General features: G+C 33.8%; 1 protein-coding gene and 2 long non-coding RNA genes across 9 annotated transcripts in view; 2 read left to right on the forward strand and 1 right to left on the reverse strand.

Annotated features, from left to right (window-relative positions):
- The window catches only part of LOC309639119, a 1,037,414-nt gene that overhangs the window by 836,772 nt on the left and 180,580 nt on the right, over positions 1 to 20,062 (reverse strand). The window lies entirely within an intron of this gene.
- Positions 1 to 20,062, forward strand: part of LOC309639132 — a 932,641-nt gene that overhangs the window by 416,172 nt on the left and 496,407 nt on the right. The gene's annotated exons all lie outside the window — the stretch shown is intronic.
- Positions 1 to 20,062, forward strand: part of CDH19 (cadherin 19) — a 277,276-nt gene that overhangs the window by 171,177 nt on the left and 86,037 nt on the right. For 4 of the 7 annotated variants that reach the window (XM_082415895.1, XM_082415892.1, XM_082415898.1 and 1 more), the window contains exon 1: positions 16,261 to 18,331. The exons of the other annotated variants lie outside the window; for them this stretch is intronic. The gene's annotated coding sequence lies outside the window, so the exon portion shown is untranslated. Of the gene's footprint in view, positions 1 to 16,260; positions 18,332 to 20,062 lie in introns of those variants that run through there. 7 annotated transcript variants of the gene reach the window in all.

Genomic DNA, 20,062 nt, shown 5'->3' on the forward strand with positions numbered 1-20,062 from the left:
CAGGTTGTGCTGTCTCAGCTTCAGCATTTCTTTTGACACTTAACCAAGGGAAATCTACCATTTACAGATAGAGACTTTTGTGCTGATGTCTCTTTGAGCACCAAGGAGAGCTCCATGATGATGCAGGGGTGAAGGAAAGTGTCAGCTGAACCACATAAGCCAACCAGGACTGGGCAGAAAAAAAGAAATGATTGAATGGCGTAGGGTGTTGTCAGAAAATAGAGTGACACAGGTAGAAATACAATGTATCTCAGAAGACCCTAGGTGGTAGACCCTAGGTCCTAGTTTTGAGTTGTTGGTCAGGTATGGAGGATCAAGCTCTGGAGGGTATGGCTAAAGCAAATCAGTGCTGGCTTTAGGTTTTTTAGATGTTACCAAAGAAGCTTTTAGTAAAGGGCTAAATAGTCATCGTGAGATAATACCTTTCTGGGTACTAAACCCATGTCCCATGAATTACAAGTTTTCCACTTTGACTGCTGGGACACAATATATTCCTGGCCCTTGTGAGTCCTGTGCTCCTTGTGGATGACTATTTCTCTGGCATCAGGTAGTTTCCACTCACATATACTCTTATTGGTCCTTAGCTAGAGATGTATGAGACCCTCCAGTCATAAAATTGGGACAAACCTATCCAAGAGCAAGACATATCATTCTTTGGATAGGAAACACAAAATATTATCCGGAAAGTAATTTATCTTTAAAACCTGCTTTTCAATGTATATTTATTTCCAATTCTTTCATGTTCATTTTAGGTTAATTCATTCTCATTTGCTTTCTGAAATATATGAATACATACATTTAAGTTTTGAATAATATTATTTCGTTCTTCGTATTGCACACAATATATGCATTTAAATTTTCAGTATATTTCATGTATCTAAATTAAATTGGTAAATAAAGCAACAAGAGATAGTCCAGAACTATACATTTCTAAACCTCTTAACTTTTTATAACATGGAATATCAATAAATGGTGTCCAGTATTTTATGTTATGTGTTGTTTATATGAATCTTAATTCCATATTCACACTCTAATATGTCTGTATCAATTTGCATATGAATGAACCCCTTTGGGAGACTTATGTCTTTGTTTTAGTTGCATAAATTTAGAGTTTACTTTTCTATATTATTTTTAGTATCCTGTTTTTTATTTCTTGATTATACTCCTCAATTGTTTATCTTCCATTAAACATTCCATCTTATTCTTGAAAATAGTCTATTAAAATATTGTACAGGCATGCATGTTTAAAGTTCAACCTAAGGGCAAAGAGAATAGTGCTAATTGTTCAAATATTTAACTCCTAGTCTTTTTTAAAAAAAAGTAACCATCTTATCCCTAGCATGATACACAAATGTAATTCTTTTTATAAAATCTTCATGTTCAAAGCCACTTAAATTTAGAATGTGAATCTCTTTGTAAACAGAGCATTTGAAAGATAAATTAGCTTTTATGGTAAACTTTTTTGTTTATTTAATAAGCTGGATTAAATGGACTAATGATACAATTTCTTATCTAATTAAGAAATAATGCATAGACTTCCTCATGAGCGAGATGTTACATCTCATCCTTCAGCCTGGAGCAATGGCTCTTAACCAGCAGTGATTCTGTCCTGCAGAGGACATTTGCAGTGTTTGGAGACATTCTGGTTTTCACAACTGGGGAAGAGAGGGTGCGAAGGCGCCTGGGGTAGTGGCCCGAGGCACTGGTAGGCATTTGACAATAATGCCCAGGACAGCCCTCACAACAGAAAATAATCCAGTTCCAAATGACAATGGTGCGAAGTTTGAGAACCCTGGCTTACAGCAAATAACTCTAAGTTTCCAGTCAGTTAGATGTATGATACTAAGTGACTAAGATAACTACTGTTTGCATGGAATTTACAGTTTAATAAATGCTTTTAATATCCATTAATTTATGAATTTATTTTAGGCTTCTGAAGTAAATACTGATCTTTTTTTAAAGTATTTGAAGTATAGTTGATTTACAGTGTTATATTAGTTTCAGGTGTGCAAAATAGAGATTTGATATTTTTACAGATTATACTCCATTTAATGTTATTATAAAATAAGTTGGCTCTATTCCTTGTGTTGTACATTACATCCTTGCATCTTATTTATTTTATACCTAGTGGTTTATACCTCTCAAGACCATTCCCCTCTCTTGCCCCACTTCCTAGCCCTCTCCCCACTGGTAACCACTAGTTTGTTCTCTGTATCTATGAGTCTGTTTCTGTTTTGTTACATTCATTCGTTTTAATTTTTAGATTTCCCATATAAGTGAAAACATACAGTATTTGTCTTTCTTTGTCTGACTTATATGCACCCCAATATTCATAGAAGCATTATTTCCAATAGCCAAAATATGGAAGTAACCTAAGTGTCTATCAACAGATGAATGGATAAAGAAGATGTGATATATAGATATATATAGATATAGATATACAATGGGATACTACTCAGCTATAAAAAAAATGAAAATTTTTCCATTTGCAAAAATATGGATGGACCCAGAGGGTATTATGTTTAGTGAATATCATACTGGTCTTTGACACTAAAGAAATATTATGAAAATGTATGGTAGTAAATACTTAGTTTGAAAAGAAAGAAATCCTTGAATAACACAAACTATAAAAATCAACTGAAGAAAAAAAATGAATAATTGGTATAGTGCTATTTCTATTACAGAAGTTTAATTCTTAGTTTACGTCCAGGAACAAAAATTCTAGTACCATATAATTTCACAGGCAAATTCTAATAGTCAATACCGAAATAAGTTATTTCTTCAAAACTTTTTTGCTGAATTTTGAAAAGGAGGGAAGACTTCTCTACTATTTCATCTGATCATTACTATACTATTGTTACAATTCAGTTGACCTTTTTTGGACATTTTTTCAACATTAAAAAAAATTCTCTTTGAACTTCTTTCTTTTTATTTTTTAAATAGAGAGCAGTCTAAATCTTTTAAATACATTTGTGTCCTATTTAATCATTAGAAAGCATCTAGATATAGGATTTTAGTGAGTCAAATAAGTTAACTACCAAGCTTAAACTCACAACTTGGTCAAACCTAAAACAACGTAATGAAATTAAACAAATGATGAAAACATATTTAAATAAATATGTTTTTTGTGATCAATATTTTCACCATGCTTATTCTCATGTATTTGTGTTATAGCCCTTCAGCAGCTGGCTTGATTTACAATTATATTAGAGTTCTTGTGTGAAAAACATGGTAAGAAATTCTCTAACTTTCCAATTTTTATTATAATTGACAACAATAGTGTTAAAGATAAATATTGAAATCCAAAACTGTAAATCTCTGGTTTAAGATCAAATAGCTAGCTGCTGAAAATCCTGTACTAAAAAGTTATTTTATTATACAACCTGAAACAACAATGATGGCAATATTAATAAAAATACAAACAAGATGAACAATCCAGCCTTCCTGGTTAGTGAAAATTTCATCTCCTTGGCAGCATTTGGAAAAATCTAAGTAATTTTCAGACTATTGTATTGGTTTCTGGTAATAGGCAAAGTCATCTTTTTAACCGCCCGTTTGTAGAAAGTGATTTGATGTCACCCAATACAACTATTTTAATATGTGTTCGATTTTAATCATTCTCTGAAAGAACTCTTTTTAGAATTCTGCCTTTCACATACATCCATCATGGTTGGAGTTGGAATGAAAAAAATAAAGATACACAGCAAATTCAGGAAGTAAATTTAAGAAAGTACTGTGAATGTACCTATTGACATGTGGATCTAACTAGAATCAAATAAAGCAGAGGCCAGCTTGGTTTTTGAGAAAGTTGTAATGCCAAAATATCCACCACCACCACTCTCAAACCAGCATAACTTGTGACTGCTTAAGACTTAAAGGGTCCCTTTGGTCTCCAGGTGTCTAGAGTCAGGAAATGGGCTGAGAAAGCTGCTTAGCCCTGGTAAGGATATATTCTCCAATCTAATTCAGACATGGTCAGGGAGAATAAAGGATAAAAAGAAACTGCCAGAATGTGATGTCAAAATTTACAGAGCAAAATTAATTGGCTATTTCTTCCTAGGGAGCAGAGTTAAGACCTAACCCTGGAGTGTTTCCCATGCTGGGGTAAGGGCTCTTGCCATGCTTTCCTGGGAGAGTTCAAAACTGCTACCTATCGGTCACTGCTCTGTGTGTTTTGTATTCTTTCCAAATTCAAGAGCATATTGTGGGCTCTGTACCTATTCTATCATTGCACATTGTTTGAGTTTTGAGAAAACTTGTCTTTCTAATACGTAGGTCTCTAGACCAAGAGGAATCACATTTGGACATGATAAAAAAAAAAAATAGATATCACTCAGAATTTTTGGAAGGTGGGCTGGAACATAATAACTGGATGGGACTTTTGCATTGTTCCCCAGAGGACTGAATGAGTGTGTCTGCATGTGGTAAGGAGAGGAATCCAATATTTGGACAAATAGATGCCCCGTGGTAGTCCCTCTTATACTGCTGGCTCTCCTTCTAGGAACCTATTATGATTTCACTGCCCCGCTCCATCGAAGGCCCATAAAACATGAGCAGAAGTGACATTTGTCAGGTCCAGGTGGAAATTTAAAGAACCATCAGTCTTTCATTATCAGACCCTGACAACATGCATCAATTCAATATAGTGTCTGCCCTGATAACTTGAGTTCTGGAGCAAATATACACGAAGTGGAGTCCCAGCTACCTTCTATAAAATGTAGGTTTCAGAGAAAGAATCATTTATTTTTTTAAGCCACTAAGATTTTACAGTTTTTTTAAACCACAGCCTGAGTTAGTCTATCCTGACAGATACAACCATTTACAGAAAATTATCCACTTAACACAGGAAAACAGTGCATATTTTTATCCAACATAACCATGTTAATTAATTTAGGCATTAGTCATAGTCTAATAATGATTTTTTATCCAAAACATACCTCTTTAATTATAATTACATGTAGAATAAACTGTTAACATAGGACCCATTTTTGTAGTCCATGTTAAGGAAGATATAGTCATAGTGAGGGGAAATTTTTGTTATAAAAAGAGGCAAACCATAGTGCACCGTGGACTCAAATACAAACCAGCATTCCTGATCCTCTGCATGCCAGTGCAACTTTGAAAAAAATCTTGAAGTAATACATTTTGCATACTTCTTTCCCCCGGTGACAAAGTTGTTTTTACTCACAGAAACTACCTAGATAGTGCATTTCCCATTTAAGTGTGCTTCCCAGTGAGAAGCAATCAGTGAAGCAATTGTTATCTTGTTGCAAAAATACCTCCCAAGAGAGTACAGAAGAAAAAAATACAGCTTGCATCAGCTATCAATTTATCGGTGAAGAAAACAACTACTATTCATTGGTTTAGGTTAGAAATACTTTTGCTACAGATTTCCTTAACATGAGAACGTTCTTCTTGGGATTTCTAAAAGATGTATTGAAATGGAAAAAAGAAAGTGTTCGAACATAAATCAGTCTCTACAAGTAAGTTGCTTCCTCGGAACTGAATTTATTATTTATAATATATAGTGAAAGCAAAAACTTACTAAGACACATCAAAACAGTTATGAGCAATGAAGTTAAATTTAGTTTATCAGAGACTACCAGCCTTTTAATTAAAATGATTTTATATGTTTCTCCAGTAACATCCTATGCCAAATGATATTTGAATTGACCAGATATTTAACATTAAAAACTCTTCAGATGCCCTTGGATTTAGTATATTTTTATAATGGTTATGTGGGAATGAAGTTGAGATCCAGTAACATTACATAAATTCACTCATATATACGTAATTATATCTCAAATTTCAGTGTTTGTATAAACTAACCATCAGTTTTATTTGAACATGAATGAAAAATGTGCTACAGTTATTTATTTTCTTCTCCATACCTTTGAAGTAATGTTCTGGAGAATGATTTTATATTTGATTTTGGATATTCACATTCCCTGTAATGTTAATATGGAAATACAGGAAAACAAGCCCATAATGTTAGCCTGAGAGTGCATTATGTTGGATTATCCTATAATGTTTCCCCCTGGGAATGCACACAAGGTCCGATGCCAGCCTTATAAAGAGCAGTGTCATAGCTTGTTACACAGAATTGCCTTTATCATGTCTTATAAGCTTTCATACTTTTCATTGTTTATTGGATATCCTAAATGCCACTAGAGCAATTTCATTCCAACTAAGTCAAGTGCTTCTTATTTACTTGCACAGTTCAGGTGCAAACATCTAAACTAATGATTTAAGACATTCATTCTCATATGCAGAAACTTTGGTTTGTATACCTTTCTGAAGTTCACTGTAATCATTTTAATATGAAGTGTAAGTTAAGTTGATAAAAGTACCATTGACTGTAGAGAAATGCTTTTGACAATTCTCACTATCAAACAAAATGACAATAAATAAACTGCAGCACAGGCAAAAACTTGGAAATAACGGAGCTGCATCAGAAGTGAAGAAGCACATGATGGCCTATTTAGGAAAGTCTAAGTGTTTGTCTTTCTAAGATTCAAGGAAAATTTCAAGATTTTTAGATTCTTTATCATTTCAAAATTTTAATTCCATAGTAAAATTTTCCTTTAAGTAAAGACATATTCATAGCGTATGCATCTTTTATCTTAGTCTTAAAGCAGGCTTATGAGGAAACAGCCTTTACTGCCTATTTCTCTCATGCTTCAGCAGAAAAGGAGTGTCAATCCAGTTGACACAATAGAGTTTTGGATGGAAAGTGATGATCAGTAGCAGCAGAATAAAGACAATAATGGTGGGGGCGTCCCGCTCTCCTGGAGGAGCTTTCAGATGAAGATACATGTAAAATAGAAAATGATGGGAACACTTCCTGGTTACCCTATTTTAGTCCATGCTATCCATATAATTAGTCAGATGGTGATCAAGTAGGTGACTTGATTTTACAAATATCTACCAAAAATAATATTTGGCATTTGATATTGAGTTTGTGAGTCTCTATACATTTGTAATAGGGGGAAAAAAAAGTCTTTCTGCAAACCACTTCAGTATGGTAATTGTGATAGCCATGAACATTTCCATATGATCCTCTGCTGTGAGGAGCATGGTTGACTGGCAGCCCCCGCTAATACCCCTCTAGACTCTGGATCCACCACCATGTTAGCGCCACATTCGTGATTCCCTGAGGCTGCTCCCAGCCAATGATTGACCATGACAGAGCTACTAGTACAGGCCTATTTCTATGAAACTCTATTTCAAAGGATGTTTTGAGTCAAAGACTGCCCATGAGCTCAACCAAAAATTTATCAGAATAGTGCTGTAGTCTTAAATCTCTCCTATTCCATCCTCCTTCCTTTCCACTTCCTTTTCACAGGCATCAGGCTTGCATTGTGGTCTGACTGTTTTCCTTAGTTACTTCTGATTCTTCATGTTCATCATTCTCAGGCACTTCCCCCAATAAACTATTGCACATCTAATCCCATCTTGCCATCTGCCCCTTGGAAGATGAAAACCAATACATTATGCATGTCATCAGCAAACATATGATAGGTGACTCTTTCCTTGACTTCTCATTAGCTATTGTTGATTCCAAACAATGCTAGCATAGATCAAAATGGTTGCTTTATTCACCATAAAATGCTTCAGTATACACAGTGTGACCTAAATGTATGTTAGACCTAAATGTAATGTATGTTAGATAATCCTCTGGTATCTTGGATAAAAGCGTCCATTATTATCCCAATAAGGATGAATCTGTGGGGCTAATCATCCTAACAGACAAAATCTACCATCACTAAGAAAACAAAGTATTGAGAGATTAACATACATATCTGTAAGAATTTCTTTGGGGCTTTACAAGAAAACATTTAATTCATTTTTTTTTTTCTATATTAGTCTTGCCAAATTGTATTGTGTGAATAATGCAAGAACTTTACAAATATAACTTAAGGTAAAATAAACATACATTTCCTCCATATGTCCTCATTCAATCATAAAAACAAATATAAGATAGATCATATAAATTGTTAAATGAATAAAATCAGTTTACAGGAAGCATGCTTTGGGCAGAGAAAAACATTATAAATATTAATATTTGCTATTGCCATATTGAAAAGTCTTACGTTAGCATATGGTCCCTTCTTTTTACATTTTAATGCAAAATATACTTACAATATTTTTTGTTTGTTTGTTTGTCATGACATCTTTCATTTCTGTCTCAATCTTACACTCTCATTCTTTGATAGTGTCAAGATAGAATGCAGATAAAAAAATATAGAACATGTATAGCTGATTCACTTTGTTATAAAGCAGAAACTAACACACCATTGTAAAGCAATTATACTCCAATAAAGATGTTTAAAAAAGTGCCTATTTATTATCATTTTGTTATTATTCCACAATTCACATATATTACTAGTATCTGTATACAGATTTATCTTCTATCTGATAATTTAGTAAAGAGGATCATTTGAAAGCAAACCACCTGTGTCGTCCACTCACTCTTGTCAACTCAAGCACATTTCTCACTCCTTAATCACCCTCTACAAAGTCCCCAAATGTAGTAGTCAAGATTACAGGGCCTGGTATTGTACTTTATGAGCTTGAATTCTGATTCTATCATTTACTCTCTGTACAATTTGAAGAAGTTACTTGACCTCTCTGGCCTATAGTCTATTCAACCCTGACATGGGAAAACCATCTACCTACTGAGGCTGTTATGAGGATTAATTAAAATAATTGTATGGAAGAAACGTGCAAGAGTAGTTGAGGTAAAATAAATATTAGTCTATATCTTCCATATCTATAGGCTTATATTATGTAGTATATAAATATAGGGAGGTTTCAAGTGTTAGGCTTCCAGTAACTTAACCCAAGAATTAATGGTTGGGCAAAGTCTCCTGCAAATAAAAATTATAAATTCTAAAATTGGAATATATATAGAATATAAAACTATAATATATGTGTGTGTCCAATTTTGTTATTGTTTGTACATAAGTTACTTAAAGCATGTGAGTATGTACATGTTAAAGGTTTAAAATTCATTAAGACATTTGGTACAATGCAGAGCTCTTTAATAGATGCCATGATTCCTGTAGGGAAAGGCAGTAGTGGGAATTTTGATTTGTTTGTTTTTGTCTATTTCTAGTCCAGTACATCATACATAGTAACACTCAGTAAACATTCTGTGAAAGAATGAATGCTGTATATTCGCTTGCATTCCTAAATTTAGACAGTGTGAGAGACTGGAAACTGTGTCATTTCTGGCATCAGACGACAGAAGCTTGAGATCTGGCTGCAAAACATTCTAACTGCATGGCATTCTCTGAACTTTAGTTTCCTCACGCTTTATATGAGGATGAAAATAATAGCAACCAGCATATATCATGATGCCTGACAACTCCATATTACCTGAAAGAATCACAGCATCCTTTATCCTACTGCTGCTGGAAGGGATGCCCTGGAGAATTACCATTTGTTGCTTACAACACCATCTACTTCCTTTGCCATAGAAACTGGACAGAGGTTGTGAATCCAAAAAGTAAGGGAGTATAGGATCATTGCTGATGTACATAGACTACTTTGTCCCCTTAGAAGTTTTTTTTTTTTAATTTAATTTAATTTATTTATTTTATACAGCAGGCTCTTATTAGTTATCTATTTTATACATATTAGTGTATATACGTCAATCCCAATCTCCCAATTTATCCCACCACCACCCCCCGCCACTTTCCCCCCTTGGTGTCCATACGTTTGTTCTCTACAGCTGTGTCTCTATTTCTGCCTTGCAAACCAGTCCATCTGTACCATTTTTCTAGATTCCACATATATGCGTTAATATATGATATTTGTTTTTCTCGTTTTGACTTACTTCACTCTGTATGACAGTCTCTAGGTCCATCCATGTCTCTACAAATGACCCAGTTTCGTTCCTTTTTATGGCTGAGTAATATTCCATTATATATATGTACCACATCTTCTTTATCCTTTTGTCTGTCAATGAACATTTAGGTTGCTTCCATGACCTGGCTATTGTCCCCTTAGAAGTTTCAACAACAAGAGAATAGGCATTTACTAGTAGAAGTTGAAAATCTGTCACTAAGAATTTGTGTTGACAATCAGCCATAAATAAGATAAATTATAAATAAACAGAAACTCTGAGTGAAAGAAAGCCATACACAGAGAGAGGAGATTAATAACGTAATTTGATATTAATTGGAAAAGGAACACAGAGAAAGTAGCCAAGTCATTTCTGGAGAACTAAAGTGAAAACTATGAATTCCCACCACTGCCATCACCAGATCTATTATAACCCTGCCATGGCTCTTCTCCTTTTGTTTCCGTGACAGTCTATTTGAATATAACTACAATAAATCTCTTTTCCTTAAAACCAGAGTTGCCTGATCAATTATTACCTGCTTCATAAGTTTGCTATAATCCAGAAAACAGATCTGATTTTTACAACAGCTCTTAACATGTCATACCCTTTTTTCCATCATGACCCCTGACATTGTAATCTCAACACATAAACTAGATTGGTTCTTTAAAACGTAAATAAGATGACATTGTCTTTCATTTAAAACTGTCCAATTCTTCCCAACTCACTCCTTGTAAAAGCCAAATAACGTAAAGTTGTCAGCAAGACCTTATAAAATCTGCCCCCATGTGCACAAGTCTCACACACACACACACACACACACACACACACATACACGCATCATCATCATCATCATCATCATCTTCTGCTTTCTACCTCTCTGCACTCCAGCCATGAAGGATGCCGTGATGTTCCTTGAGCATTTTTGGCTAATAGTTTTGTGTGACCTAAGCTGTTCTTCAGCTTGATAACTTCAGGGCTCACTCCCTCATCTTAGTCATGTATTTACCCACTATCTCCTCAGTTGGACCTTTTCTGAATCTTCTGTATAAAATTTTGTGCTTCCTACCCCGTGACAATACTAACTACACCCCTTACCTCCTCTATTTTTCTACTTAACACTTTTGTTTATCTAATATACTATATATTTTACTAATTTACCTTGTCTATTCACTATGCCCTAAACTAGGACATGAACTTCATCTAGATAGAGACTTTTTTTCTGGAACATTCCTGAGTGTACCTCCAACACGAAGATAGGGGCCTGAGAAACAGTATATGCTCAAAAATTTCTTGGGAAGGACAAAAAAGGAATCAATTAAGGAAGAAAGGACATAGTTTAAGTGCTTATATGCTTAGTTTTATTGCTTTACAAGTGGTGGCTACTATAATACTACTAAATTAGATTGCCCATCATGTTTTTAAGAGAAGTGTTTCTTTTAAAAATTGTATGTTGGGCTTCCCTGGTGGCGCAGTGGTTGAGAATCCGCCTGCCAATGCAGGGGACACGGGTTCGAGCCCTGGTCTGGGAAGATCCCACATGCCGTGGAGCAACTAGGCCCGTGAGCCACAACTACTGAGCCTGCGCGTCTGGAGCCTGTGCTCCGCAACAAGAGAGGCCGCGATAGTGAGAGGCCCGCGCACCGCGATGAAGAGTGGCCCCCACTTGCCACAACTAGAGAAAGCCCTCACACAGAAGTGAAGACCCAACACAGTCAAAAATAAATATAAATAAATTAATTAATTAAAAAAAATGTACTTAAAAAAAAAATTGTATGTTTTCTTAAGTAAAGAGGGAGTGTGTTATACTGAGTATAATATAGGCTTTGGCATAAAAAATCCTCTGACTCTTCAGGACCTTGCTTTGCTATCTGTCTCACATTTACTCAAATGTAAAGCGGGCCAACAACTACTTGGCAGAAATGCAGTGAGTATTAAATAGTTTCTATCATAGCACAGCCGTTCCATATGTACCATAAAATGAAATAACTGAAGCTTTCCATTTCTTCTGCAAAACAACACTCTGAACCTGCCGTAATACTCTCTGATTATGAGCACACTTTTTCTCCCAACCATGCAGATATATTCTTCCAAAAATCCAGCTATGTTAGTTTGCAAAACTATTTATATGAGGTTTTCTAATTATTGAAAACATAGATTTACAAAATATAACAAATGAAATATGTCTGAAAAGTAGAAGCCATTATTTTTCTATTAAATCTAAGATATATGTTCTAGAAATGCTTATTAAAAGTAAGATGTTTTAAAAGCTATTGAAGGGTATGAATAAAAGCATTTTTTAAAATAGATAGGAAAAAAAATCATTGAAACCAAATAGGAAACATTTATATTCACACAAAAGCCTGTACACGGATGTTTATGACAGCTTTATTCATAATTGCTAACACTTGGAAGCAATCAAGATATCCTTCAGTAGGTGAAAGGATAAACTGTAGAATATTATTCAGGGATTAAACAAGTGAGTTATCAAGCCATGAAGAAAACATAGAGGAAACTTAAATCCCTATTGTAAGGAAAAGAAGCCAATCTGAAAAGGCTACATACTGTATGATACCAAATATATGACATTTTGTAAAACTTTAGGTAAAACTATAGTGACAATAAAAAAGATCAGTAGTTGCCAGGAGTTAACGGGGAGGGTAGAATGGATAGGCAGAATACAGAGGATTTTTAGGGCCATGAAATTACTCTGTATCTGTAACAGTGGATACATGTCCAAACATTTGTCCAGATTCATAGAATGTACAGCACCAATAGTAAATCTTAATGTAAACTATGGACTTTGGATGATAATTATGTATCCCTGTAGGTTCATCAGTTATAACAAATGTTCCACTTTGATGGGGGATGTTGACAGTAGAAGAGGCTCTGCATGTGTGGGGCAGGGGGAATATGGGAACTATGTGTACTTTCTACCATAATTCACTGATAACCTAAAACATCCCTTAAAAATAGTTTATTAAACTGTATGCCTTCACATGTTTCTTTAAATTCCTTCTTTATTCTTAAACAAACTGGAAAACATAGACATGTGTTGAATGTGTTTTATAGAAAAATATGCAGAGACTCATTCCGAGGATAATATCTCAAAGAAAATGCCTTGGCACCCTAGGGCAAAATATATGTATAAAATTAACCTGAATGTATATATTTTAGGTAAATATAAAATATTTAAGCTATCTTTAAAAAAGCTAACATTTTATTCAACCATATTAATTCATTGACCCACCAACAGGCAAGATAATGTAGAACAAGATGATTGCTGCTGTGTAGATTTTTGTATATTTATGTGTGCTTATTTATCTATTGATCAAATGCATGTAATTTAATTTTTAAGTAAACTATGCTATAAATATGAACTAAAAATCACTACACCACATGAATATAAATCAGAAGTTGGTAAACTTTTCCTGTAAATGGCCAGGGTAAATATTTTATTTTATTTATTTTTATATTTTTGAAATTTATTTATTTTTGGCTGCATTGGGTCTTCATTGCTGCACACGGGCTTTCTCTAGTTGCGCCGAGCGGGGTCTACTCTTCTTTACAGTGCGCAGGCTTCTCATTGTGGTGGCCTCTCGTTGCGGAGCACTGGCTTTAGGTGCACAGGCTTCGGTAGTTGTGGCATGTAGGCTCAGTAGCTGTGGCCCACGAGCTTAGTTGCTCCGGCATGTGGGATCTTCCCAGACCAGGGATCGAACCCGTGTCCCCTGCATTGGCAGGCAGATTCCCAACCACTGCGCCACCAGGGAAGTCCCAGGGTAAATAGCTTAGATTTTATAGGTCAAGAGTCTCTGTTGCAACTACTCAACTCTGCCCTTAGAGCATGAAAACAGCCACAGACAATTTAGACAATATGTAAATAAATGAGAATGATTGTGTTTCAATAAAACTTTTTTTGTTTATAAAAACAGAAAGCTGGGTGTATTTGGCAATTGGCTTCTTAGTTTGCAGATCCTGATGTGGAGAAAGATTGTCCTTTAATTAATATTAAAACACTACTAGTTTCCAGTGACTAATTTTCATTAATTTAAATATATGCCACTTAAACAGGATTTTTCTTTATATAGATATATGCAAAATCTTTCATAAAATGCAGAAATGTCTTAGAGGTACCATTATATTTCAGGGAACTTAAACAATAGTCAGGACATGTTGTACAGTACAGTTCAGTCTGCAAACAGCTGTTATGTTCTAAAATTCTCTCATGATCAGCTCTTGATTAAATAACACGTATTTCACATCTCATCACAAAGTCAGTGGAGGTTAACATTCCTCTCTTCCAAAGTGATTTTATTGGATTTTCTTTTTTTTTTAATTTCATTTTGTTAAGCATCTTGTTTTATGCTTAAAAATGATGTGTGCTTTACATTTTCAAGAGATGGTTGGTTAGAGTCTTATTTGTCTTTATGTAACTATAACCTTGAACACAATGTCTTGCAAAAGGAAAAATGATAGATGACTGATAGGTAGACAGATGGATAGATAGGTAGCTGAAGAGCCAGGGGTCAAGAGGGATAATTTTACCTTTCTGGGGTTGTACTTCTGAATTCCATTATTATAAATTGTTTATGTATTACCAGTTACTAAAATACATTTTTTATAGAATGGGACTTTTGTTATTTATGTATTATTCAATGTCAATTTCCTGTATCATGGGGTTTGTGTAGTTTAACCAAACAAAATTATTCCTTAGATGCAGAGCTCCAGAGTAAGTTCTGCCCACAGAAAATAAAAAAATAACAAAACAAAACAGAAAATAAAAGAAGAAAATATAGATATATGAACAGATACATTTTAATTAGAGCAAATCAATGGCTACTGCAACTAGACTTCAAAAGGTAAATCTTCTAAAACCCTACAAAATGTTGCCATATTCAATAGAATGTTTCTTTACTAGGAGCCAAGTTTTCTGAGTTTAACAAAAAAGGATTCTGCCATTGTTTGAAATATATGGATTAACTAGTGTTTTATTGTCATTTTTATTATTATTCATTTTATTTTATCTTCTATTTATCATTGTGATATATGCTCACAATTTAAAAAAAAGAAAAGAAAAGAAAATAGATTAAATTGGACCATTAGAAAAGAATACCATCTAAAAGTCATTCACAGCAAAAATTATTTTTATTTTCAGCTTTTTAAAAACCTATTTTACATACATGTCTATGGTGAATACTGTTGATTGCCAACTAGATTCAACAATCTAACCTTGATTTGGTGACATTAATCTATTTACCAGGTAGTTCGTGCAGGAATGGCTTAATGGTTCTAAGCTTTTCTCTTTGGCATAATTTGTTCAAATATGGACAAATGATTATATTAGCCAATAAGGTAAAAGTGGAGTGTTTGGGACACTCTTGGGGAAAAAATTACTTACTCTTAAGCACCAGAGGAGAGCAAACAGACCTAGAAAACTGATTGCAGTGTGAAACCACTGGATCCAACTAACCCTAAGCCTACTTCATTTTTCTATGTATGTTCCATATTTCTCCAAGGTTTAATCCATTTTTTAAACTTTAACTTGTATTGTTGTTTCTATGGCAGCCAAAAGAATCCTAATGGATAGTGTGACATACAGTTAATACATTTTTCAATTATTTCTATCTTAATACATTATGAGTCTTTCCAAAACCATTCATGAATATAATTTTATTATAATACTAATATATTATTATAATAAATAATAAATAATAGTATGCTCCAGGACTGTGATGATCAGGTTGTAGACCTTAAATTCTACCATCCAGACCACAGCTGATTAGAGCCTTTATATCTAATTAAAGTCACCTTGATCATCTATGCTGTGACTGGAGGTAGACCTAAACTTTCTGAATGAAGTTTTATCTCAAGGGATGGGTCAGAACTTGAATAACATTTGGCTTTTGTCCTCTGCCTGCTGTTAGATCTGAACTTCATTAGCTGGTCCAGGCTGCAGCTAGTCAATGGATTTACATTCCTTAATTATCTTCTTTTAAAAAAGAAACTGATGGCTCATCAGAGCATCGATGAATTGTAACATTTTAATTTAAATCTCTATTTAGATTGACTCAATTCAATCCTGGCTTGAACGCTTCTAAAACTTCATGCTCTTTTCATCAGCCTGCTGGCAGATGACATTTGTAGAATTCCCCCAGATTGCATGTGAAAGCTGACGATTGTTTACTAGAATGTTTCTGTGTAGTTATGAAACCGCGTCTGTGTCACAGGAATTGTCCACCCTCCCTTACGTTTGTTCTATGGTGTGGAGACCTCCAGTAACCCGTAGTGTAATGGCTTTGGCTCTCCTGTGGATAGTGCTGTACTTAATTCTGAGACTCTCCATTCTTACACAGTCATGTTCCGTGCACTACTTCTTTTCCCTCCCACTCCTGAAAAAAAAAAAGCCTGAAAAAGGCTTTTCTCCTGATATGAAGAAAATGCACCAGAAGTAATCCCTAAGCTTATTTGATGACTAAGCTTATTTGAGCTTATTTGAGTCCCATCAGTCCAGCCAAGTCTACATTCTTGGTTTTGGCATACCTGTGGAGACTTGCTGGATTCCAGCCTATCTGTCCCCCAGGGAGGACAAGCATTTTTTCGTAATTTATAGTACTTTGTGCCATATTAAAATCAAATCTAGTTGGTCACTTTACATAGGTGTTTTATGACAGATCTTCCCTTAATGAAATCAAGAATTGCTGTTAATGGTATTCTACATAAAATATATAGTTTCAAACTGTACCTTCTTTAGAAAGTTGAATACTGTCTCAGTGGATTTTCTGCAGTCCTGACTGTCCTTTTAGTGTAGAAAATGCTGATCCACACTTGTTCTCTTTGGCCTTAAGATAAGCCCTCAGGACATCTTGTGGAAGCAGGCTATCAGGTTGAAAAAGTGTAATCGCAGTTCAGAGTGGATCTGGATACTGTATCAAGGCAGAAAACAATACCCCATAAAATGTTATGTTCTTACCCAAACACTAGAACATGGATGAATCTAGAGGACATTATGCAAGTGAAATGAGGCATTCACAGAAGGATATATTGCATGAGTCCACCTATATGAGGTGTCTTAATTTGTCAAACTCAGAAGCAGAGGGTAGAATGGCAGTTGATGGGGCCTGGGGGCAGGTGGGAATGGGGAGCCGTTGTTCAATGGGTATGAAGTTTCCGTTATACAAGATGAGAAAGTTCTAGAGATCTGCTGTACAATGTGCTGCTAGTTTACAAGACTGTACTACGTACTTTACAATTTGTCAAGAAGGTAACTCTCATGTTGTGTTCTCACCACAGTTAAAATTAAAAAAATAGCTCGTGGGGAAAAACTTTTTTAACTTATTCTTGTTTGGTTTTGCCGCATGGTACAGAGGTATCTAACATCTATTTATTTAGCAAATGGTAACAAATGAAATTTGGTTTTTATGAATTGAAAAATGGAGTAAGCATGAATCAGGCGTCACGTAATCTATTTAGTTCTCACTAACGTTGGTTGTAATCTTTTTCCTACTTTCCTTCCACTGTTATGATAAAAAATACAATGAACATGTATATACTCCTGATATTGCAGGTCTCAAGTATATTTCTGAAATTTGAAGCTGTCTCCTCACAATAATTGCATATGTAAACCATAAAAATATTAAATTTTATATACATCAATCATAGTGTTAGACACTGTTCACATTTTTTTAACCTCTCTCTGATTTGGTTAAAAGATGATTTTTAACTGAAAACAGCTTGAGTAAACAGTATGGAGTATAATATTATGTATTTCATAATAAATAATAACTATAAAAAATTCTAATTATAAATTTAATACAATAACTATATTTAGGTAATGCATAAACCAAGGAAAAGAAGAGGATTATAATTTAGACATTGCCCTCTCTTTCTGTATTTTACTTTATTCCTGAATAGAAAGACTGAATCAAGGAGCAGCCAGAAGGCATAGACTCACAGTTAAAAAGCTTTTCTCTTTGTAGTAACTTCTGTGCCCGTTTTAAATTGATCATTTGTTTCATCAGCTAATCCCCAAGTAGAGGGCATGTCCTTTCCACTTGCAGAATTCTCTTACATAAGTTGAATTCCCTCCTTATCACCTCAAGCCAATAAGTACTTTATTTTCTTTTTGGTTGTTGTTAGGAAAAAGGGCGAAAAAAATCAGCTCATGCTTCTTGCTGGAGCTGTCTGCATTTTAATCCCAGACTATGAACGGACATCAGAGTGCCCTTATGATATTTTGCACAAAGGCTCAGTGTTCATGGCTCTACTCAGAGAACCCAAAATAGCATTCAGTAAGCAGTGACATACTGAGGGTCTTGGTACTAAAAGCACAAGCATCTGTAACTCAGAGCAATGTGGCACATATAAGGTTTGATGAGAAGCCTGTGAAGCAAAATCGGGACAAACTCTTCTACTATTCCTCATGTGTTTCATGTGAATTTTGAATTTGTTTCTGCAGAGCTTATTGAACTTGAAGACACACAGGTAAGAATGTGATAATCAGGCATGTATTGATTATATAAATTAACTTAATGAAAATAGGGCCAAAAAGTACTTGAAAAACTGCTAATTTGCACTTCATAAGGAAAAATTTCTAAAAATTTTAAAACTTGACATGTGCATTGAACATTTTCTAAAACAAAAATCAATTTGCCATCTCTATAATTCAGATTGAGGAAAATAAAAGTTGCTTATATCTAGAAAATTTAAAACAAGTTTCTTGGGAGTAATGTAGCATTACTGCATCTTTTTCTTTCTCCAGGATTTTGTTTCTTAAGTTTTTTTGTATTTACCTCTCTACTATCAGATGCTATGAGCAATAAAGTTATCAACCTTAAAGATATGAGAAAAATATTTATTTATAGAGTAAATATTTTTAAAATAATGAATTATTTATTTCTTAGTAAATGATATTCAGTATGGAGCTTTTCACGTATCTGAATAAAACTATATGTTTCTCTGAGGGACAATCTATTATTAAAGTTGGCATATAATTATTTTATTTTCTTCCTCTTTGCCGGGTTTTTTTGGCTATCAAACTTTCTATTGACTTTCAAAATTTCTTAGAGTGAAAAAGCTTAAGTAATTAAGAATGTTACAAAAATACTACTAAAAAAAGTAAACTATTGAGCATATTATGAATACAAACACATATTAATTAGTAATCTATTATATCTATTACATGTACACATATTAATTTGTAATCTATTATATCTATTATATGAAATAAGAAGGCTAATTCATCAAATATGAAATACACAAAACTATAAATTAAGCAATGCAAACTGTGAAAGGCATTTATTATTGTTTCAATTCTAATTCATTACAAATAATTTTAATTGGGTTACTAATTTTAATAAAATATTTCAAGGCAAATTTGCCAAAGGGATTTAGTAAATCAGTAACTAGCATATGAAATAACACCTGAAGAGGTTAACAACAAAGATACATAAATAGAATGGCAAATTTTTCTTTAGATTATATAAATTTATAGTTTAGCTCTATAAGTTTATTTTTTAATTAATATACCTGGAGAGAAAACATTATTTATTTAAAATATTTGCAACTTTATATAATTATAATATATAATATATAAAAATTTATATATTAATATATATTTATATTTTGGATGTATTTGCAATATGAAGTAATGTAATAAAATGATATACATTTATATAATATTGTTTATTTCAAATTCTAAATACTTTAAATGTCTAAATATCACTAGCATGCAAATATATATACTTATAATTTTTAATTTGAAAATATTTAAATTTCAATATAATCTGAACATTTCTGTTTACCAAATTTTGTAACCAGTAAAAATATTTCCAAAAAGGAATAAACATTACAAAATTAGAAGTCTAGAATTTTTTAATCTTTTAAAATAGCCAGTTTGTGAAATCTAGAAATCATTTGACCTCTTATTCTTTATATGTGTTTTCTACTTTACCAAACAGTGTTTAACACTGACTGAAATGAATCAGATTATTCTGTAAATTATATCTTCCTTCTACGTTTTCTTTTTTTTTTTTTTTTTTTTTTTGGCTGCACTGCATGGCATGTGGGATCTTAGTTCCCCCACCAGGGATCGAACCCATATCCCCTGCAGTGGAAGCACAGAGTCTTAACCACTGGACCTCCAGGGAAGGACTATGGTTTCAATTTTAGTATTTTCTTTACTTGTGCCCTTTTATGCTTAAACACACACACGCT

Source organism: Balaenoptera physalus (assembly GCF_965194825.1).
Source record: "Balaenoptera physalus genome assembly, chromosome: 12".
Classification (NCBI taxonomy): domain Eukaryota; kingdom Metazoa; phylum Chordata; class Mammalia; order Artiodactyla; family Balaenopteridae; genus Balaenoptera; species Balaenoptera physalus.